The following is a 24,015-nucleotide window of genomic DNA, read 5'->3' as shown; positions in this document are numbered from 1 at the left end:
AGCATGGCATGATCCACAAAAGTGAAGCGGCATCTGCCGTTGCAACAGCTGGATCATTTATCGGTGACGGCACCCACGGGAAATCACGTGATCGAGTCTCACTCTCTGTGTGATTGCCACTTTACGGACGATCGATTCTTCGAAACGCCCACAATGCTCCATTTAATATGAGTCGCAATTCAGTATTAATATCGCCGGACTCTCCTTGTACATCTTCGTGCACTCACGAGTCTTCCAACTTGGTACGGAAAGTTGGACGCGGTACCGATAAATCCCGTCGTCCCGGAAGACCACGAGATCATCAAATATACCTATCTAATTTGCATATTTTATTATCTCCATACCGTGCTGCGACACACTTCCTCATTTCGCGTTACGTTATGGTATATTCAAAGACGTGGCTTTCCGATATTAAATAAATTCTATCCACCGTTACACGAAGAAATTTCTCACATTATTAAGATGTTCATCTATCTCGAGATTTCATTGTAACGCGCGAATCCGAAAAATTCAGCTTTCAAATACAATCTTACATTTGTGTGTATGCACGTCACAATATACGTGTCACATCTTATAGTCACTCTTTCAAAATCGTGTCTTGATAAAAGCTGGAAAGCAGCTTGAGGAAAAAATCTAATGCCCTAACTCGTCGCAAATGCTTCTTATCGGACGCGATTTTAACGGATTTGGCCGTGGTAAGTACCAAAAAGCCCGAGAAATTCGGGCCTTAGATGAACGAGCGACCTGACAGAACGTATATGAATCCTAAAGCATCGGACTTACTCTTCGAGAAGAGCAGTAATCGAGGCACATTCGTCTCTCTCTCTCTCTCTCTCTCTGAAACATCAGATACGGGTCAAATACCGCATATGGCGATGGAGAGCAAAGTTTACTCTTCCGGATCATAACGCTCGAGGATGTGTATCCACCGTATATATCGAAAAAGACGAATGTATACATATATAAAAAGGCAAAACGTAGAGCGAACCATTTCCGTTAAAAGTTACACTTATAATTGAACGAAATTATATTAACGACGAAAAATTCAAAGACTAATATTCATAATACTTTCAATATCCGTAAAAAAATTGCCAAAAAAATTTCAACTCACATTCAGTTTATTAAATTTCGCGAATTAATATCTTGGAGTCATATCTCTTTAAACTCTTGTAACAATGCTAATTTATAACTTTCGAATTTTAAATCCATAAATTTTTTGCCATATTAATTATATATATATCAAATATATCGATGACATAATATCTTATTATTGAAACAATAAAAAGTCTATGAATATTAAATATAAAATTAAACATTTATAAGTGAGAAATTATATTTCTTATTCTTACATAATTTATTAGTAATGAATATAAAGAAAGAGAAATAGAGGAGAACATATGCAAGTAAATATTGATGTTACTCTAATTTACTCGAACAAGCGGATCGCCAGTATCGTTGCCGCTTATGTGAGCAAGTTAGAATAAACTTTCGCGCCTGTTATTACGAAACATCCTAATCTCTTGCATTACTTTGACCCTATTTCTCGCGCATTTGCTAAGACAATCGTAACTTTACCAGTCCCTTCCTGACACCGGCAACAGACTTCAGCTCGGCGCTGAAGTACATGACGTCGCGATGAATATTTCATCTTCACACCAAGTGCACTCGAAAACGCGAAATTATTTACGCATCCAAAGATTAAACCAGCAGATGCTTTCCGTAGGCTCCTGCCGTGAAACAGGATGGAAAATAAATCAGCTTATGTTGCGATAACGTTTTACGTCGATTGAAAGAATTAAATGATGAAAGTGGCAAACACAAGTGAAATGTTACGCGTGCAAATGTTTTTATATAACTATGAAAAATAGTTGATTGATGGGCAATACGGGCGAGAGATTTAGTATAAAAAGAAATATCACAAAAAATATACGCGAATCTCGTATATATCATCAGTCTCGATATCAATGAGTCTCATATATATCATCAGAGAGATCGAATATTTTCGAAAAATATACAAAACACGCATAAAATTTTTAAAAAATCCGTAGGCAGATGCTTTTCACGGACACATTTCAGCGCGAACGTCAGTTCGGATAGTAATTACACTGGAAGATTAACCACTCTAATACAAGCACCCTCTGTGTATTTTCCTTTGACACTTGGCATCGGGACGTTACTAGGGATCAATTCTGAATTCCTGCACACGGTACACGTCATCGGGAGTGGCGGACGCAATAATGGATTACACGGTCATCGGATAAACTCACCCCTCGTCATTACGCACTCCGTGCCGCTTTTGGCGCTCGTGCTAAGCCGCAAGAGTAAGACTTTATGATCAGTCGGAATGAGAAAAACACCCACTGTGAGACTGTGGCGTGACTCATTGCTGTGCTGCTGCAAATGTATGTACAAACATGCATTTCCAGCCGCTGCGACTCCCGTCGCGTAACACGACGGCATTCGAGGAGGGGACGTTTTGCCTCCACGGGAACGCTCATATCCGTCAATATCACCGAGTGTTCTTAAATCCATATTACGGATCCCGCCGCACCTGCGTTCCGCTCTCAGGCCGGAGTCGGGCTTTGACGAAGGCTGAGAAAACGGGGAAGGGGATCGGGAAGCGGTGAGAAAAGGGAGAGAATTCAATTTCTAGGGTGCATATTAAAGTCGGCCGACTTGTCCACCGCGACGAGAGCCAACATCGGGGGTGGCAAAGTGGACGAGCTTCGCAGTCTTCTCTCTGTATGTATGTCCACTTTGACCTCGAACCCTATTCGTCTTATATTTCTTCCTTCTTTTTATATTCTTTTTACATCGCAAGTGGGACGCCTTTCATCTCGTCGCTGTCTTTTTTGACTCAACGTTACATGGGACGTTTAGACCGCACATTAAGTCGACACGGGACGCGAGCGTTTCAGAAAAGCGATAGTTATAAATAATATTAACGTAGCGTCAATCCCCCCCATTCGCGGCATGACAGCGAAACCTCGTCTAAATCGAATTAGAACGCGATATATTTTTAGATACGCCCTGTCCGACTTTTTCAATTTGTTACGATCTCGATCGGATTTCTGCATTTCACTCTGTAATCATCAGTCATAAGCCACCTGGTTTTACCACGGTTTATACCGTCGGCTTCCCCTCCGCCTCGTTCAATCGATATCATTTTGAAGCCCGGTCCAGTCGGTGCCTTGATTTAATTTATTGATCCGCCGGCTGCCCGCCACTCCGCGTCTCATCTATCATCGACGGAGAGGCTCAAGGAAACTTAATGGCTTAGCCGGAGAATTTTTTTGACCGCGTTAAAGTCCAGCGAGGCCCACCCGTATTTCTCACGCTTCGCAACTCATCTCCTCGATATTCCCCGACGCGACTCGGAAAATTGATGGATCGTTTATGAATGCATCAGTGTCAGCAGTCGCGCATATGTTCATAAAATGACACGCGTTGCAAAAACTAAAATCGTACGTGTTCGGCGGACCCTCTGTCAGCAGTCAGCTCGGCGTCCATTGCATCTTTCCATTTGCAAAACCTAATTATTGTTTGGCGCGAATACTGCGAGACTATTATTTATGTGGCACTGCAATATCCGCTCGTGAGTCGCTACTCCTTTTTAGAAGGACCGATCATTTGAAAGGAGTCGCGCACGTGCGACTAATAAGCATTTTTTATCGCCATCACGGCCGATTGAATTTAATGAACTGTGCAAAGGGTACGCCGTCGCTTATATTAGTCATTTAAACGACATGATGCATTTATTTTAATTTAACATGCAGTACTACCTACATCGGCTTCCGTTATAGCTATGTTGATTTAAGTGAATAAATGTATCGGAAAATTTATAAATTTTATACAAGAATGATATCTCTCTCTCTCTCTCTCTCTCTCTCTCTCTCTCTCTCTCTCTCTCTCTCTCTCTCTCTCTCTCTCTCTATCCTATTTTGCAATACAATCACAACCAAAAATTGTATTTCAAGCTACCTATTATAACAAATTTTACATTCTTTCCAGCAATATTTACTTTTCAATAATGCAATATTCCGCAAATTTCATGTCGTTAAAATAACGATAATATATTTAAAAATAACTCTTTAGAATTTTTCACACACAGAGAATCGACAGAGATAATATATTTTAATCAATTTTTTATTGTATGATTTGTAAAGATATTAAAAAATATAATTTAAAAAAATATTAAAAGATATTAAGAAATATAATAAAAAAAAATCTCAAGAATATATCAAGAGCGATCTCTGATCATTAAAATTCCGGTAACGGCTGTGACGCTTTATTTTGGATTTTAGTTTTCCACGGCGAATCTTAATTTCTGCGGCTGTAATCAAATCACTTAATTAGCACCCTTGTAGTCCGTTCCGTCGCGAAAGTTAACTGACAGACAGCCGCAGATTATATTGAGTTATTCGAGATTATTAAATTAATACTCGCCGAAAAGTTATGATTTCAGTTTACCGAAATGGGATTGCTTTACAGGCATATTCATTCACTTCATGATATAATCTCATCGCTATCTTATAAAACTTTATATGATTACATCCATAACCGATATGTTTTTTTTTTTTTTTTTTACTCTCATTTATTACCGTACAAAATAAATAAAAGTAAAGTACGATCGCAATCTTTCAATTACTGAAATTTAAAAAAGAAAGATATTCATTGCACATTTGCAGTATGGAATAAAAATATCAAAACTATTAATAATATCGAGATTAAATTCAAAAATTAATTGTACAAAGATTATTGAATGACTGTCTCCCATTGCCAAAAATTAATTGTCAAATATTGATATCATTTACTAAAAGCATATCAAAACTTGCTACAACATTGCGGTAAAAACTTTATTGTAACAACGAAAGTAATACATGTCGCTATCAGAGCCAAGACTTCATTAATCAATTTCATGTCTGATACAGATTAATTATTAAAAATTTCTACCAATGAACAAATTTTTGCGAAAAATGATAATTGATGACATATAAAACTCGTGTACGAATGTAACAAAGAGCACTGACCGTACAACTAATTTACATTCTCGTAATTCTCTTGTGTAAACCGATCAAACATCGATGCTCTTTTGTGAAAATTACATCGATGACGAAATTAATCCGCTCCGTCGCGTTAATTCAAAATAATGAAAGCAATTCGCACATCGCTGGAGTTAATTGCTTTTTTCAGACTACAATCGGAGTCTATTGCACTGCCAACTATTTGAAATATTTAATGCTTGCACATTCTACAGGATTTTATTGTATATATATATAACTTGCATTTTATTATATAGATGCGGCATATATAAAATTTTAATTCTCATATATTTTACAATATTTTATATTAGATGGAAAATTGAATTTTTTCTTAAAAAATAATTATGAAGATAATTCTATTGAATAAATTTATGTATAAGATTTTATTAAAACTTTATATCGAAAAAGCTCATAATAACAATCAGATATATAGTCTTTAGATCAATAAAATCATACTTTCTTTTTTAAAGAATTAATCTCCGACCTGCATACTTTTATACGCATTGTTAAAGACCCCTCATTTCTATTCGCAACTGCTCTCATGTCGCGGTAACTCCTTCTAATAATAACAACAACAAACTAACCACAGTGCATATACAAGGACATTTATGTACGCTGTAATCAAGAGAAAGCCTCAGCGAAACGCGACAGAGAAAAGGAAACGTTTTACTCGCAAGTATAAAAACTTGAACAGCCTTTCTCCTCGTAATAATCTATTCTGGTATTTTTAGATGTAGAATACACGGTTAAAGAGTTTGGACATTCTGTAACACTTTATGTATCCGACACGTAGTTTATTTAAGCTGTCTCACGTGTGCATATATTTAAATTTCGATGTTGTCGTGTGAAAAAGCACGTACAGCGGAACAACTCCGCGTTTTCAAATGCCACGTTTTTCCAGAGAGATATTCGCATCCCGAACAGACAAATCTCACGGGAGGAAGAAAAAACTCCTTTAATTAGGACGAAATTGGTCTGCTAGTCAGCATGTTTCAATTTCCCATGACAGAGCCACCATGTATTTCGGCTTTTTTTCCGAATCGTCGGTTGTCGAAAAAACGAACCGTGCTCCCAGTAGAATCGGAAGAATTCGATATGGTTCAGCAGGTAAAATTAAATCTGTGTCTGTTATCCTCAAACTTCGCATATTTAACCAAAGATCAAATTTTGTAATACAGTCTCTTTTATGCATTTTTTACAACCTCTTTTATCACATTCAACTGATTTTTTATATTTATTTCAAAATTCAAATATTGCAAATAACGTAAAATATTTGCGACATAAAAGTTATATGCAGATATAAACAGATATTATATACAGATATGTATACAGGTCTAGAAATATAGAAAAATATTTTGTCACTTTTAAAACCTTAATTTTTAGGGCTTTGTCCTGTCATAAGTATAATGTGGTTATTAAAAACTGAGATAGGTATATAAAAAGGACTTAAAAAAAACTGTAAATACCATATTAAAATTACTCTTACATTAAAACACGCTTTATAGGGGTGACACAGCTAATTAGCACTATAAAAGATTATAATTATCATTTTTATTTAAGATTCTTTGCAATATTTAAAATAAATATTAAAAATGCAATACTCTATGTTTCTTTTTCAATAGTTATAAATAAATATTATTTTAAAAAATAATTTAAGACGTTTACTTTTTATAGCATTTTTATACCAAGAGTATTCTGTTTTTTTTTTCTATTTCGTATTATGTGTTACACTAAACTAAAAAAGAAAAAAACGAAAAACTGCGCCACTTAAGCAGGATGCCTAAATTGAGGAACCCTGTGCGCCAAATAATTTATAGCGTAGCTCACTTCAAGAGAGAGAGAGAGAGAGAGAGAGAGAAAGGAGAGAAAGAGAGAGAAAGGGAGCTCTCCAATATTCAACGTGATTAAATATTATAAAAGCAAAATTCCACGAATGCCACTATCGCACGATGCAGAGATGTATGAAAAAGGACGGTTGTGAGGTCGACGAGTCCTGGATACGGGACGAAAGAGAAAAGGGAGAGAGAGGGTGAGAGAATGGTGCGGGTGAAAAGGAAACGTTGTTAGTCCGACAGAGAAAGATCAGCGGGGTTCACAGAGAAGGGGTAGTTTCAGTCATATCGACCACACTACTTTGCCCCGCTATACCGAGCTGCGCCGGTGGAAACACCTGAGCCCACCGGCTGCCCTCCTTCCACCTTCCTCACCGTCACCCCTCGCCAATGTTACTGGCAGCTATATCCTCCGCGTGGATAGCGTTGCACGAGGAGGCCGAAATATACTAATACCCTTCCTCTTTTTACTCACACACACACGCACACACATAAATATATATATATATATATTATATATTATATATATATCACCGTGGCGCCAAATGGGTTGTAAAACATGAAGGATTTTGTCCGCTGCATTAAGGAAGGGAATTAACGGTGGCTTAGACTTCCAGATAGAATTAATGATAAAGGAGCGGAACAGGCTTCGGTGCAGAGACGGGCGAAGCGGCCTAGGAAATGCGATTTGAAGATTTTTTTACGATGCCGCCTGCTGCGCGCGGAATAGCGCGGGCGGGGTTGAAGAGGGAGGAACGAAGAGGAGTTATTTCCACCGGCTTTACCCTACCGCACCGCGAAAATACTCGGGAGCGAAGTACGTTAATGAAAGAAATACAAGTTGCAAAAGTGAGGGGACTTCAAAGGCGAAAGCCTCTTACCTACAGTTAGATATCGTGCCGGTCGGAACAAAAAAGCGTCCGCGAGTCTCTCCCGCGGGAGGGAGAGGGAAAGAGGAAGGAGAACCGGGAAGCTCTCGCGCAGCTTTTAATCCGCCTCGGTGGGTCACCGCGCTTGAAAACCTCCGGTCGAGGTTTTGAACTCTGCTCCCGTGGCTTAAGAAAAACCGTTCGGCGGCTTCGGCAACGCGAAAAGTATTAAGTCAGACTGGCAACACACTAATTGGAGCAAAGCCGATGGCAATGATCATAGCAGAACGTGCAAACGTATATACGAACGAACTTTTAACTTCCTCCCGCGCACGCGAGAGACGATATCGAGCAATTTACCTTGCTGTGAGAGAAGCGAGAGAAAAAAAAAACAGGTCGGTTTCATCATTTCTCCATGTGAAGCTAGCATATCATTTCGTGGAAGATCATAAATAGTTGAGAGTTCTGACTTTATTTTCAATTGTTCTAAAATTCTTGATACTTTAAACAAAAAATTCTGGCGATTAAACCAAAGAAAATGCCTAAGAAATACATTAAATTATTTAATAATAAGCAAATCTCTTGAAATACAACCAGCCGCTCACCTTTATATTCGAAAATACTCGAGTTTCCCGGATAAAATCATTGTTTAAAAAATTTTATAATTATTTCCATTTAATTATTTATGAGTTTTCACGAATTGAGATGCTTCACACATCCCTACTACCGCTATAGAAATAATGATACAAAATAAACACTTTCTCACTCACCGATACGTGCAATAGCAGAGTTGTAGTCCACAGCACATTGATCTGAAAACAAAATATTCAAATTAAATATATATATACACAGAGGGTGTTTTGAAAGTTTGAAAACGATCTCAGAAACAATGCAGTTTAGAAAAAAAGGCTTTTATTTTACATACCTCACAGTTGCCCCGTTGTCGCCCGATGCCTCCCCGGGCCTCCTCCTCCTCTCTTGGTCCTTCGTAGAACTCACGACACTCGCGAAAACACGAATAATTACGATCGCCCGACACTTTACACGGCACTCCCGACATGCGAAACTTTACACGGCACTCCCGACGCGCGATACTTTACACGGCACTCCCGACACGACGCGTGAATCGCACTGTGTATCGCAATGCTACCTGTAACAAATAAAATACATACATATATTAGAATAATCTTATTATTTCATATTATAACATACACAATATAAATATGAAAGCTAGAATTAACGATAGATATATCCACGGATCGCAACACATTTGCGCGCGCGAAAACAGATTAGGTTATGTTAACCGTTGGCAAGAGATTTTGCATCGAATTTCTCACGAAATATGCGTTTCGAACAATTACGACTACATATGAACGTGGAAATTATGATATGCGATTGATAAATATTACAATACAAAGGTTAGAAATGGTTTCTAACGATTATGCTTACTAATTAATCACAGCGGGACGCAGCTCCGACTGCCTGGTACTCGCGGCGTTTCTCTAATGGCCGAGGCTAATCACTAGTCTACGAACATCGGCAACTTCACTCTACTAGCGCGATACTATACATGTGACTTAATAATTAATAAAAACTCGAAGTAGATTCGTTCGAAAAGATATAACTTTAGAATAAATATAATTCTCGAAAATCGATTGGTGTCTCATATGAATATACACATAGAGAGAATTTTCTCTTAGAATTTATCTTGAAAATCATGATAATCGTGGGACAATATGGTATGAAGAAAATTTTATGAAAATTTCTCTGATTAATATTTATCACAATAAAAATAATACCTATCACAATAAAATATAAAATATGTTTAATTAATTTTGCTACGCAGTTTAGTAAAATTAATCAAACATGTTTTATATTTTAACGTGTAGATATTATTATTTTTATTGTGATAAATATTAATGAGAGAAATTCTCATAAAATTCTTTCCATACCATATATATTGTCCCACGATTACTACGATTTTCAGTATAAATTCTAAAAGAAAATTCTCTCATTGTAGATATAGATATCCGGTTGTCCCTATTTTAGCTTAATTAATATTCTTTTTTTGCATTAGAAAGCAAAACTTTTTTTAAAACTCGTGTAGAACTATAATTTTTTTTAATCCTGATAATTATTGATAAGGAAAATGCCGTAGCAATTTGTCCTTAGGCATTTTCTTTGGTTTAATCGCCAGAACTATTTGTTTAAATTATCGAAAACTACTAAACTATCTAGAACTATTAAAAGTAAAGCCAGAACTGTCAGTTATTTATAATCTCCCATTAAATGATATGCTAGCTTCCCACATACCATTTCTTCAATTTTTTATAAATCGTGATACATATACACGCACTATTATTCCGCCTACCGGACGCTATCATTCGTTCCCTCTTTTCTTGTTTATTTTTTTTGTCCGCGTTTCGCAAGAGCGAAACTTCTGTCCAATCTCGCTCACCTTACGCGTTTCACCTGTCCGTGGGAGGAAAATAATTTTTCCTACGAAGGCGGACGGCCAAGTCGCGGATGAGCAGCCGGAGAAAGGAAGCGACAGGAAACGAGAAGAACAGCCAGGACAGAGAGAATTCAGGAGCAAGGGATGAGTAGAGGGTTGTCTCGCCTGGTGGTTGCGAAGCAATGCCTCTTAAATAGTAGGGCGGCGCAGTACAGAAGAGCCAGGACAGAAGGGAGGGAAGGAAGGAAGGAAGGAAGGAAGGAAAAGAATGTATAAAAATGTTTTAATCCACCGTCTCCGCCTCTCCTCCTCGTCACGCTGTTTCGCGGTGACCTACCGCCCTACCATTTTTCTCTCTGTTTCTTCTTTCACCCTCCGCCTTCCAGCTTTCTGCTGTCTCGTCGGGTTTCTCGAGATTGTGGTATTAAATTGGTGAGTAACGGGCATATATGCGTGTAACGCACGAACGAACTGCTATCGTGAGCGTGTCTGCACGTCGAAAGATATAATGCCGCGTGCTTCGCGAGGAATGTAACTGGGAAATGTTTTTGTTTTCCGGCGCGACGACCGTGCGATTTTCATCTACGAACGGAAACAATATCTCTTATCCCTTCTCCCCCCCTTCGCTTTGCATAAATATCCATAACGCTTCGCGTACTTTTCCAAACGTAACCGAGAGTTTCGTGAACGACAGAGACGTCTCTCAAGAGGGAAAAATTGTCCGGCATATCGGCTTACGTTTACGTTTACGCGATCGTAAACGTATTCAAATGTACTTACGACGATTCAGACTCGCGATATCGTTCTCCCCCTTGCACGCGACCTGCTCGTTGCGTGCACACTTTTATATTACATTGAACCAGTCGCGAGAGAGAGATCCGGGCGCGAAAGAAGCGCGGGGAAAATTTGCATAACGGCTATTTCGTCGGACTTTCCATGAAATCGGCATTAAATCGTTGGATAAAAGCTGCCAGCTCGCGTCACTGTCCCGGTCGCGTTTACATTCGCGCGTAATGCGCAATCAGAAGCGTCTGAAAAAAACTTGACAAGAATCGCGTACATTCCGAACGCGTTTATACAGCGACTAAATCGCCCGTGTAGCATAAACAAAAGCCCCCGCGTGTCGCAAGAAACGCAATTCCGCATCGGCGTAACACACGCTCGCGCTCGAATATATTCGCCATCGGCGCTACGTCTCGCGCGAAATAAAATGTGCGCATCGAACGAGCTTATTTTTATACATTAAACCGAGATCCGCGGACGCAAAGGGGTACGCCGGGAGAAAGCCACGTCGCTGGCTGTCGGAGACGAGCATCCTCATCCGGCAGAAAATCCCTTCGCTCGTAACCGAGGCTGGCTGAGCGCACTGGTAGCGCTAAGCTCGACGGGAGATGCCGCCTGCGGTCTCCATAAACAGCGCTTACGCCACACGGGGCCCCCGGGGGTGGCGGCGAGACAGAACGGGGATGGAGCCGAGGGTGGACGGTGGGAAGGGTAGCAAGCGTAATGTTCCGACCCCTCGTTGTGTTCAACCCCACACCCTGTTTGTATACCCGCAACAACGAGAAACACCTCGTCGTTCCGCGCGGCACCTTAGCCCACCCTCTCCCATCCCCCTGGTCCCTTAGCCCGCTATCTAGCCAGCTTGCTCTCTTGCCAGCGTGCTTTCCTTGCTCGCCTCGTGCCGTGCCGTTGCGGGATACGATGGGTTTTAAAGGATGCGCCGAGCGCGAATCTGCAGCGCGACCCTTTCCGATGTCACGAGGCGACGCGACGCGACGAACGGATCGTTGCTCGTCCGCGTTTATGCCTCTTGATCCCGCGGGAAGGGAAAAACCTTTCGATATGTATATATTGCCTACTAAAGTCCAAACGAGACTTCCTTACAGCGGCGCCGTCTCTTCCTTTTCCGTCTTCGCAGGGATACTCTTCCTTATTTCGTCCTTCCTTTATGAGAAATTCAACGAGAGAAAAAACAGAGAGAGAGAAAGAGAGACTCTGATGATCGGTGACGCAACGTCTCGGAAACACGAGATATATTTTGCAATACGTATTTCGCAAATTTGCGTTTGCATCGATAACGAGCTTATCCGCCGATGCATCGGAAATCATAGGGAAAAAGCACGCGAAAGCAACGATGGAGTTAACGAGCCGCGCACACATCTGTTCTATATATATCAGCATCGAATTGATGCACGTTGAAGTAACAAGGCACGTTCATCTATTGCCTACCATTACGTTGGATGCTATAGCCATGCCGGATACAGTAATCATGGTTCTAAGGTAGTAATGCGGTCTAAACCCCTTCATCGAGGAGAGAGAGAGAGAGAGAGGGGAGTAGTTACGCGAGGCTACCCTTTCAGAAATAACCTGTCGATACCGGTTGCGCTGAATCTCACCGCTGAGGCACGTGATCGCGTAAAGTGAGGTATAATAGACGCGTTATATACATCGGAGTCTAGCGCCGATATCGCGCTGAACTCGGAGACGACGTCTTAGACGACGGGATGAAAGTCCATATATTTAATGAAAGCGTGAGAATGTAGGTCAGGTCTTCTCCTTCCAGACATTAAGCAATTCGGAAGGAGTTCAAATCCTGCAGTAGTTCCGGTGCTTAAGAGAATCTCGCTGCTGTGAAATAAGGAGGCGAATATAGAATATCCCCCGTTCAAGAGTCGTCGAGCTGCCGCGCGCGAATATGTATATATGTCGTGAGATTTTACGATCGCCGCGATTGGATACTCAAGCGTGTCTCAAAGTAGGTAATAAACGAGCCTCTCTCGCTTCGTCAGAGAAGAACCATTATATTAATCCGTACTTTATGCCCCATAACATCCTGATAAGCAAAAATCATAAAACGAAGCGATAACCGATGACGTTGTCGCGAGACAGCACAATATTAGCGAATATCCTTAAGCTCCATTTATTACGCATATTCGCCAGCACAATGTAACGGCATTACAAAGAGTAGACGCGCGTTTGAGAATTAACATAAGAATGATTCACACACGGCGAGATTGAATTTACCCCCGCCGTTCTATACTGACGCGCGCTTCAGCGGGAATCTCCACGACGCCACCCGGCTGCAGAATTCGATTCGCTGAGCTCCAATTCTACGATAACGCTAACCTCTTGATTTTCCTTCCCGTAGTGGGTAAACCGAGCGAGCGAACGCGAACAATAGACGAGCTTGTCGCTCCATGGTTTGCCTGACCCAGAACCTCCAAATCCGCACGCGGAATTCGTGCCTTTTATGTGGTCCGAGGGCGCATGACCGGGCTAATTGGAATGTTCGGTCGGAATATCTGGAGCAGGTCGCCGCGGATAGATGGAACGTTTACCAAGTACGGGATACAACGGCGGAATATTCCTATAACCGAAATTGGCTACAAACAGGTGTAAAGCGCGGTAGAGACGCGGAGATGCCCGCGATATATGGCGTATAACGATGAAATGCCCGGCCGATCGTTTCTCCGAGGAACGTTTCGAGACGAGAGATGGTGAAGAAAGCACGTTTTTCGCGAAAGGCTCTCTCTCTTTCTACGAGTCGACAAACCGCGTCGACGATATCTTTGAACGTTCCGCGAAACGTTTTCCGAATTTCGATATACCTTTAGTACTTTTCATCCGGTGACTTGACTAGGTCAATTGGAAATATTTGGCGACGACGGTATCTGGAACGAGGCCTTTCTGCCGACCTCCGACCGGAACACGAAGGATACAAAACATGGAGGAACCTTGCGGCTGGCATGAGCGCAAGCAGGCGCGACGCAGGGGCACAAATGCGAAAGAGGAGGCTAGATTTCTACGTGGAGAGTGGATCGATCCGACTGCCAGGTCAACCCTCACCGCGACTCACTCACCCGGCACCAGCCAGCCACGAGATTTTGCGCTTATACATATATGTCGTGATGGCCATTACTTATCGCCGATCGCTAATAATAAGTATTTGTATTAACGCGAGCTGACACGTGACATTCATAACGTTTTCGCCAATTATTAATAAAGCGTTACGCGGATTATGCACGAACACGTATTTTTGTCGAATATCATCTGGCAAAAAAAAAAAGAAAAGCGTAAACGGTATAAAATCAATACCAGCCAAATAAATGTCGTAGAATTATCGAGAAAATTCAAAATAGAATAAATGTCCGTAAACGAATAAGTGAGACGTTCGTTGCTAAGAGAAAAAAAAATTAGAACCGCAGTGGTCGCAGTTTGCACCGATTGCAACTCAATGGACCTTTATGAAATTCCAACAACCGCGAATCTACCTCGTCTCTCGCTCTTTCGTCCCACGTTTTCGCTCTCACGCTGTCTCTGATACGTGTCTCCTCTTTCCTCCCCCTCCCCCTTTCCGTTTCCCGTGTTATCCGCACCGTTTCACGTCGATGAACAAATTATTCGACTAATTTCAACCGATAACTGACAGTGATGCGCGTTAATATGGAAATATCGTGGCTCGTCGAATGGACAAAGTCCAGCGATGTAAAGCTGGATATGCAGAGCTCACGAACACACATCCCTCCCAGTTGACAAAGATGCATTTAACGTGTAATGTGAGGTAACAGTCGATCAAGTTATCGAGGAAGAGTAGGATTCGCGTGATATGAAAAGCTGAACGATCGAATTAAACATCGCATTTTATTCGATTGGACATATTAAGAATGTACAACAGTATCGAAACGGTATTCGTACAAAAGCATTATCGACGTGACTGCAAACTCATCAGCGCGACGTGAATATTTTAATAACATGCGCCGCAATTAATATTATCTGAATTATTTCATAGCGGTCTTTTAATCATTGCATTAATTAATACTACTGCCATATGCAATCTATGTAAATCAAACGAAGCCTCAATAATATTCCGTTGGGCAGCAAAGCGTTAAATAACCCGAATTATGATAGGATGGGTATGAATATGAAATGCTTTACACGAATTACAATTTTGGAAGCGGTCTATTGTTTGCAAATTGAAGCGGGCGTAAGAACCATAATAAATGAATTGTGATTTATGGATTATCCTGGACGGGATCGTCGGAGATTGCTTACTAGCAGCGGCAACAATTCGTTTTCGTCATTCACGCGATCCTCATGAAAGATGAAAGTAACACGCATGCTCCCCGTTAAAACGACTCGTTCAAGGTGAGCAGTGACACGTAAAAAAGCGATCCGTTTTACCGGGCACGTTGCGGCCGGCAGTTTTCATACGAAGCCATTCGTTCGAGCGGACACCACATTAAAATTTGCGATGTAACTTTTCTCCCTCCTCTCTCTTTTTCTTTCTCGTGCGAGCGAAACCGACCACGATTCCACAACTCGATTCTCGCGAAAGAGAAAGATATTTTCTCCTTTTCTCATCGACGCGTCGCGGCGACTTTCCGCGGTCTCTAATCGTTTTAGTTTTATACGTCAACAATTTCTCCGACTGTCGCGTTAGAAACAAATCGTGGAAAAAGAAACTTCCCAATACGACGAATTAATCGAAGGAAGCGCGCAAGATGCGAGCGAATTTAAGCGAGGGGACAAATGAGTTCATTTTTCGAATTCGATTTTCGTTCCACAACTATATATACGTATGCCCGGAGAAGCAATTTGCCGGCATAACGCAAATTGTCGGTGAAACAATTTCATTGGACGCGGCACAAAGGTTTGCCGCCGTGCGAAACAATACGAGGAATAGCTACGCTATATACCGGTATCGGATTATTCGACGTTTTCATTATATAGCCATTGACATCGCCGCGTAAAATATCGATTCGCCGCGAATTCTCCGACGAAACGCGCGGATTTCTCCGCTCCGCGCATTAATATTAATTTTCGAGCTTTTACATTCGCCCCCTTGCCATTCGGCACACTCGTAACGTAGATTAATTGAGAAAGCCTGTTACCGAGACGCGAGACACAGCGCGGTTATTAATGGCATAACAAAATATCGAACGGACGCGCTCGCGGCCAACAAACCCAACAAATATAAGACGCGAAAACTTTCGTGGCAAGTGAAAGAGGCATAGAGCCCGAGAGATTTATGCCCATTCGTTACGGAAACATTGTTTTCGATGAGGAGAAACGATTTTACATTATCCGAAATAATGGCGGGTCGAAGAAAGTGCGGCGCGTCGTTTCATGCGCGATGTTTACCGAATTACAGGAAATTAATCAGCATCAAGGCGATTAATTACACCGATATTCGGCCGGCGCGGCATACAAAGATATTTCATTTCGATGAAAAGGGACGCGAGTTTTTGTCCGATATCTAGAGAGGGAGAGAGAAAGATAGAGAGATGAGGTAGAGAGAAAGAGAGAAAGCAAGTTCCAAGTTTCCCATTCGCCCGAAGGAACCTGTCATTAAGGTAACGAACGATTCTTGTTGTTCACCGCGGCGAAAGCGTTTATTTCCACGTGGCACTAAATCTAAGCTTGCTTTAGGAGAGCGGGGCGCGGTAACGACGGCGCGTACAGCTCGAGGAAACAATCCCACGTTTTCTTTTGCTCGTGCCCGGGTAAGCCGATGCCTCGAGCCACTAATCACAAAGGAATTACTCGTCGGAAAAAGCCCTCCTTGCGGAAGATTGTATTCGAGGTATATCCGATTATTTCGATCCGGAGTCGCGGAAAACGAGAGCCACTCGTTTAGGCGCGAAACGACGACGTATCGCGGACGGAAAATTACGAGGGAATTCGAAACGTCGTCGCCGTTCATTGATTTAGGAGCACCGTAAAGTCACTTGTGTAATAACGCGTCGCGAAACGGTCGCGAGGGAGCAATTCTGGATGGAAGCTTCTCGGAACAAGTTGGGGAGAATTGTCAAAGGTGATGGCTCGCCGAGACAAACCGGAGTAGGAGATACAGCACAGAGGTCAGCTCACTGGCGACCGTAGCTTAAGTGCCTCGTATTTGGCCTCGCACGAGACTACTACGCTCCGGAGGGTCGCGATCCTCTCGTAACTCCGCTCGAGAGAAGACAAGCGCCCCGTAAAGTTTACGGCGAACGCGAGATGCGACTCGCGACAGAGTCGCGCGAGGCTGCCGTATATTCTATGTGTATACACACAGAACAATGAGTATTATGAAATAAATCGCGACCTATGCGTGATCTATGCTCCATTCTAGACGGACCCTTGCAGATCGTGAGATCTATCTATATCAGCTGATTGATTTGGCCGACCGATTCGGCTGACATTATCGTACCGTAAGCCAATGCGGGAGCGACGTCTCGAGAATGGGTATGCTTGATTCATGGACACGCGATATTGTTCTCAATCGTGTCGCCACAATGTTCGCCGATGTTTCCGGTCGGCGCTTAGTACCTCGGCCCAATGAATGTCGACCCAAATCGGAGAGTTAAATTACACCGTGTGTCCACATCCGCGGGAGATTTGTGGTTTGAAAAAGCAGATATAGGGAGCCAAGACGAAAGGGGGTACGCGAGAGAATCTGGGTCACTTCGAGGGAAATATAAATCGCGAAATTAATAAACAGCTTTTAATGCGGCTCGTGTTCAAACAATGTTTTCGATCGAAAAATTTTCTAGATAACGAACTTCTTCATTTTTAACGAGCGATACTTGTTTTGGCACGTGCCAAAATTTTGCACACATACTCTCGAAAGATTCAATCAATGCAATCGAGAGATAAATTAATATATTTCATGTAGATTGTATAGTTTGGACCATTTTTTTAATAACAGCGTGAAAAACAAATATAAAATTCATGTTTTTCTTGCAATAATAATATTCGATAAATGATTAATTAATTAATAATTCTGTAATTAGAAATATTCTGTATTTCTTTTTATATTTAACTTCTCTTCTGATCTTTAATTTTCCTTTATGTATTTTTGGCACGTGACAAAAATTTCGCACACATACTGCAATCAAAAGATAAATATATATTTTATGTATAGATTTTATAATTTGGACAATTTTTTTATAACAGCGTGAGAAACAAATATAAAATTCATGTCTTTCTTGCAATAATAATATTCGATAAATGACATATTAATAAATAATTAATTAACTAATAATTCTGTAATTAGAGATATATTGTATTTCTTTTTATATTTAACTTCTCTTATGATCTTTAATTTTCCTTTTATGTATTTTTGGCACGTGACAAAAATTTTGCACACATACTTTCGAAAGATTCATTCAATGCAATCGAAAGATAAATATATATTTTATGTAGATTTTATAGTTTGGGCAATTTTTTTATATCAGCGTGAAAAACAAATATAAAATTCATGTCTTTCTTGCAATAATATTCGATAAATAACATATTAATAAATGATTAATTAATTAATAATTCTGTAATTAGAGATATATTGTATTTCTTTTTATATTTAACTTCTCTTTTGATCTTTAATTTTCCTTTATATATTTTTGGCACGTGGCAAAAATTTCGCACACATACTTTTGAAAGATTCATTCAATGCAATCGAAAGATAAATATATATTTTATGTAGATTTTATAGTTTGGGCAATTTTTTTATATCAGCGTAAAAAAGAAATATAAAATTCATGTCTTTCTTGCAACAATATTATAACAATATATAAATTACATATATTAATAAATGATTAATAAAATGATTAATTAATTAATTAATTTGTAATTGGAGATATACTGTATTTCTTTAACTTTTCTTTTTTGATCTTTAATTTTTGGCACGTGGCAAAAATTTCGCATACATATACTCTCGAAAGATTCATTCATTGCAATCGAAAGATCTATAAATATGTATTTTATAGTTGTAGATTTTATAGTTTGGACAATTTTTATAATATGAAAACAAATATAAAATTCACGTCTTTCTTGCAACAATATTATACATATATATGATTAAATAAAGCATAATAAATGACAATAAATGCCATAAAGCATGATATGTGTAACGTCTTAATTATTAAATAATTAATTAATTAATTAATAATTAATTCTGTTATTAGAGAGATGTACTGCGTTTCTTTAACTTCTTCTCTAATCTTTAATTTTCTTTTATCACGGAAGCGGAAAAGCGCGCAGGCGCGCGAGATTAACGTCAAGTAAATAGAGCATCCCGAGAGAAGAAAAGCGGTAATGCACGAGAGATACGGTAAATGGCGTAAGCAACCGAACCGAGGAGCTTCGAGGCGCCATGCTGACCGATAATTGCGTCTCTCGTTCTCGGGATACTACGAGAAAGAGATGATCTCTCCGCGGCGACCTGCCGCAACGATATATTTCGAAATAGCGGTGTTACTTACATACGAGAAAAGCGCGCCGTCCCCTCTTGGATTCCCGCGTCGACGTTCGCTGCTCGTCGAACGAGACGAACCATGTCGGGACCTCTTCGCTCTGGCGTAGACCGTAAAAGCTTGTGGGAAAGAGCAACGTGAAACCGCGTCACTGTCTTGCGGTAACACCCCGGAAACACTACAAAGCACAACGGAAAATAGTCAAGTTTAACCCCATCGAAACGTTTCCTGCTTCCGAGACGCGGCTTAACTTAGCGTCGATTAAACTTGCAGGATGACCAACCTCAGAATTTTGAATGATCGTACATGGTACAAGATTTTTTTAAATTTTACTATTGGTCATCCTGCGAGTCTTCAATCAACGATTAAGTTTAAACAGTTAGTAAAACTGGGTACATATGTATAAATGCAAACTGTCTCTAATTCTTTGCATTTTCTTCTGTCTAAAGAAAGAGAGAAATGAGGGGAGGCGGATGAGTCTTGAGTAATTTAAAGGCGATTGTTTCTTAGGAAAAAATTAATTCGCGATCTTCTCTTTCTTGCGGCTTTTTAATATTCAACTTGAAATAACTTCTTTTAACTAGCGTTTAAATTAAAATTCTGTTCAGTTAAAATTAGTTGAGAAATATGACTATTACGCATTACATTTCCCCTTCTCTTTCTCTCAAACTTTTTGTTGTATTAAAGTTCATATTTATTTTACTTGATGCAATTCACATAAAAATTAAAAAATTTATTTTACTGTTTTGCGAATTAGGATTGTAAAATTAATAAATTGCGTTTTTTCTCTTCAATAATTTTAGCTCGTTACTTCATACGGGCGGGCTGTTGCATTGCTTATTTATAGCGCATGTAAATTTTATATATTAATTACCAGCAGAGTCTGTCGTAATATCGCTCTACTGCTAAAACATTTTATTCATTTTGCAAAGTGTACACATAACTACGGTAATGAAGTCGTATTCATATTCGCTCCATGGGTAGTATATTTATACAGTCTCGGTAACAGAGAACAGAAACAATGCAAAAACTACGCCGGTTCGACTGTTACAAAAACACAATTACTCCATCGTTTCGCATTCCGCGTTGCAACTGAAAAAAATAGCGTATTATATTTGTTTCACCTCTTCGTTTTATTCATCGAAGTAACCTACCCCTAACCTAACCTAACCTAACCCCTAACCCCAAACTTTTTTTAATCAACAAGAGAATATAAAGCATCCAAAATTGCGGCGTCTAAGTAAATAATGAAAAAGAAAAACAATGTTTACCTATATCTTTATCATTCATAGAGCCGAAATTCGCAGGAAATTGAAGTGCATCACAGTACACAAGCACCGCCAGCGCAGTATCCGAAGGGTTAAAATTGGCGAAGAACCGGAAGAACGGCGGAAGGAACCAGATCGCGTGGCGCGAAACGAACGAATACCAACCTAATCGCGGCGCGTGTGTGCGGGCGCGGATGTTTAGTTCGCGGTGTCGCCACGGGTCACGGCGGCGCTGCACCGCCGGCGCGAACCTCAGTCCGTCACGGGGTCGCGAGGGCTACGCATTACTCTCGTCGATTGGTCGTGGATCCGGGGGCTCGAAACGTCGTGACGCGCGAAAAGCCGCGTGAGTGCCCGGTCGCATCTGACAGCTCGCACCGCGGCCAGCGATTCTTTTTTTTCTTAATTACGAGCATCGTAATTATAAAGTGTTGTGTGTACGGTGAGATGACGGCGATTTGTGATTCACGATAATCGACGGGCAATCGGGACGGAGCAGAGTGGCAGTGAGGGTGGCAGAGGGGAAGAAGGACACCGGAAAGAGAGAGAAAGAGATTGGAGCACTGCGGCACGAGAACAGAGCCTGCGACGTACGTTGCTGTCATTAAACGTGAGTGTCTCTTTCTGGGTCACTTTTGAACAATAGTCGACAATAATTCTTTGTGCTCCGAATTAATTTCTACACTATAAGTTAATATTAAATAATTGAGTATTTATTATTTTTATACTTTAATCATCTATCTTAATTTATAGACTTTAATCTTTTATCAGCGTATTAATATAAAATACGTATATATTAATATAAAATATCAGCCTTTTAATATAAAATACAATATAAAAATTATTGAATATTTTATCGTTTTGAATATTTACACAATGCATAGCGTTACATTCAGCTTGTAAATGTAATCTCGACAGAGGATCGCAAAGAATTAGAATTGTCATCACCATATAATTTGAAATTATTTTCTCATATAATAGAGCCAGTCTTACAAATTTATATACCAATATAATATACGTTTTGTGTGCTTCAATTTAATTTAATAGTAAGAGGAATATAGGTAAACATTTTCTAAGAAAATGAGAACAGGAGAAAATCTAATCTATCTTGCAGTATAAAACAAACACGCGATATACGATTAAACCTCCATTTTTCTTTATAACTTTTCGGAGTAATTGCATGTTTTTGTGCAATTACTCCGAAATATTTGTTTGCATGCTTTCGGAATAATTTGCAAGCAGGCTAGGATTTTGATAAGAAGAATTTAACATCCAAAATAGATACTTAAAAAATTCACATTCCGAAAGAAAGAGATAAAATAAACAGTATTCTTTATCCCTTCTTTTTCTCCCCAAAGACTTTCCATAATTTTCCAAAGTAACGCTCTGAAAGGTATGTACATTACAATTGACGAAAAATAACGATATATTCTATATATTCTATTCGAACGTTCAAATATTTTTCTCGACAATATAAAAAAAAATCAAAATCGCAAAGAGAGCAGGCAACCTTCTTTACGAGCTCAGCTGTCACCGTGACAAATCGAGACGCCTGTACACGCCTGAGAACAGCCACTGGCCATTGTATTCTACACACGATGCAGTCTATGTTGCATTATCGCTCGATGTTCGGGCCAATCGCGTATAGTACATAAGTCTTGTCCCTTCGTCAAGTCACTCACGATGTCACCGTAATGTGGTAACCGCGTCACGCGTCTCTTTCGATGATGGTGAACGCGAACGATGCGGTCGTCGGAGCGCTCGGAGGCGCTTTGTGCCGACAATTTCTCGGCAATTGAGCAACTCCGCCGTCACGCAATTAATAATGCGGCCTCGCGAGATAGGGGCGAGATAAAGCGGGCGCGCTTATGTTATCGGGTCTGGCTCGGGAGAGTTAAATGATCACGATAGTGACGATGCGGAAAGCTCATCCCGCGTTATCTCGCGGTAATTTCACCGTGCATTATGCACGATGCGTCACGGCAACTGCTTTCATTCATCGCGATGTGTTACGGGATGTCATGCTTCTCTCGAAAAAAAATAAAAAGCTCGCGACGAAATATATACCTATGTATATATATTCGCTCGCGAAAACTAAATCCTCGTTACTATGCAAATACACCGAGAATCCGGCGCGTTAAGATTTTCGAGAAGCACTTTGAGAACGTTTACCGGAAATCTACGAGACAACCGCATGGAGATCTACGCCACTGGTTGCTTCCGTGCGGTAACTAATTCTCGTCACGTAAGTCCATGTATGTGTGTGTGTGTCTGTGTGTATGGGATACACGTCACATATTCTAGGTAGCTTGGACCAGCTAGGTAGTCCAGCTGATTACTTACTGACGTTCGATCGTTTCGCGACGTTCTAGACGCGATTTTCGATTTATCACGGGATCATGAGTCTAATAATAGGCCGCCGCATATTTTTCTCCGAGTTATTTGACTCCACGTAATTGTCGGTCATAACGTTTTCACGATAAATTCGCTTGCGTAAATAATTAACTTGGCGCAATCGGCGCGTTACGTTTGCCCGCATACAGCGCGCCCGCGCACATACATACTCCATCAAAATAGGTTCTCTTTGTGAACAAACGCGAATTATACGCCGAATGTGTAACCGGACGTATATTTCGAAATTGTGTAAATAGCACGCTCACGTATTCATATCGGCGCGGCTACGCGCTGCACCCCGTTGAATAATTCTATCACTTTAATTACCAAAGTTTATAGCGGAAATCAGCGCGATGGAGAATAATTAAATCTCACGGAAAGGCAGAGAACGCACGCGCGGTCGCCCCCTCGCGAATACGCGACTCCGTTCCGCGGTGCTTTTCTTCGATGATGTACGGGGTTAGGCGGATTGTTGTAAATATAGCATACGACGGACAGTGACTAAAGGCGAGAACATCAATCAGCAGTCGCGAACCATTGTACTCCACGAGGCTGATAATAAATAGCGCCTTCCGTTCTCGCCGGTTATAATTCCTCTTCCCGATCGCTCTCGTGTCTTGTCTCTCGTCGCTGCCTTTTTTCCCATTTTTCCCGCGCTCGCACACACTCGCGTGTGTGTCTGTACATATACATACATGTGCCGCGAACAGGTGTCTAACTACCGGTCGCCGTTCCTACAACTCTGCGAGTACCTTTATTGTAGCCTTATTGTACTTCTTGCTTCCTGCAGATCGCTCGAATCCGTACAATTACACGTGAACTGCAACCGTAGGATAGTACCCACAACTCGCCTGTCTATCGATTAACCATTAGCAAAATTAATGGTACCCGTAGACAATAGAATAGCACTATAAAGCTT

General features: G+C 40.7%; 2 protein-coding genes and 1 long non-coding RNA gene across 4 annotated transcripts in view; 1 reads left to right on the top strand and 2 right to left on the bottom strand.

The window, feature by feature from the left end:
• The window catches only part of LOC145948983 (uncharacterized), a 279,704-nt gene extending 270,908 nt beyond the window's left edge, over positions 1 to 8,796 (bottom strand). The window contains exons 1-2 of the long non-coding RNA XR_014427521.1: positions 8,669 to 8,796; positions 8,514 to 8,555 (exon numbers count right to left, since the gene is read on the bottom strand). This is a non-coding gene — a long non-coding RNA (uncharacterized LOC145948983). The remainder of the gene's footprint in view (positions 1 to 8,513; positions 8,556 to 8,668) is intronic.
• Positions 8,797 to 19,446: 10,650 nt separating this feature from the next.
• The window catches only part of LOC145948980 (magnesium-dependent phosphatase 1), a 162,350-nt gene continuing 157,781 nt past the window's right edge, over positions 19,447 to 24,015 (bottom strand). For both annotated transcript variants that reach the window (XM_083058620.1, XM_083058621.1), the window contains one exon: positions 19,447 to 19,612. The gene's annotated coding sequence lies outside the window, so the exon portion shown is untranslated. The remainder of the gene's footprint in view (positions 19,613 to 24,015) is intronic.
• Positions 20,972 to 24,015, top strand: part of LOC145948977 (discoidin domain-containing receptor 2) — a 152,226-nt gene continuing 149,182 nt past the window's right edge. Inside the window, exon 1 of the mRNA XM_083058614.1 lies at positions 20,972 to 21,312. The gene's annotated coding sequence lies outside the window, so the exon portion shown is untranslated. The remainder of the gene's footprint in view (positions 21,313 to 24,015) is intronic.

This window comes from Prenolepis imparis, unplaced genomic scaffold, assembly GCF_030444845.1.
Source record: "Prenolepis imparis isolate NDT839.2.m4 unplaced genomic scaffold, iyPreImpa1.0 SCAF_2, whole genome shotgun sequence".
Classification (NCBI taxonomy): Eukaryota; Metazoa; Arthropoda; class Insecta; order Hymenoptera; family Formicidae; genus Prenolepis; species Prenolepis imparis.
Note: the sequence above shows the minus strand (reverse complement) of the source record. Positions and strands in the feature narration are given on the sequence as shown.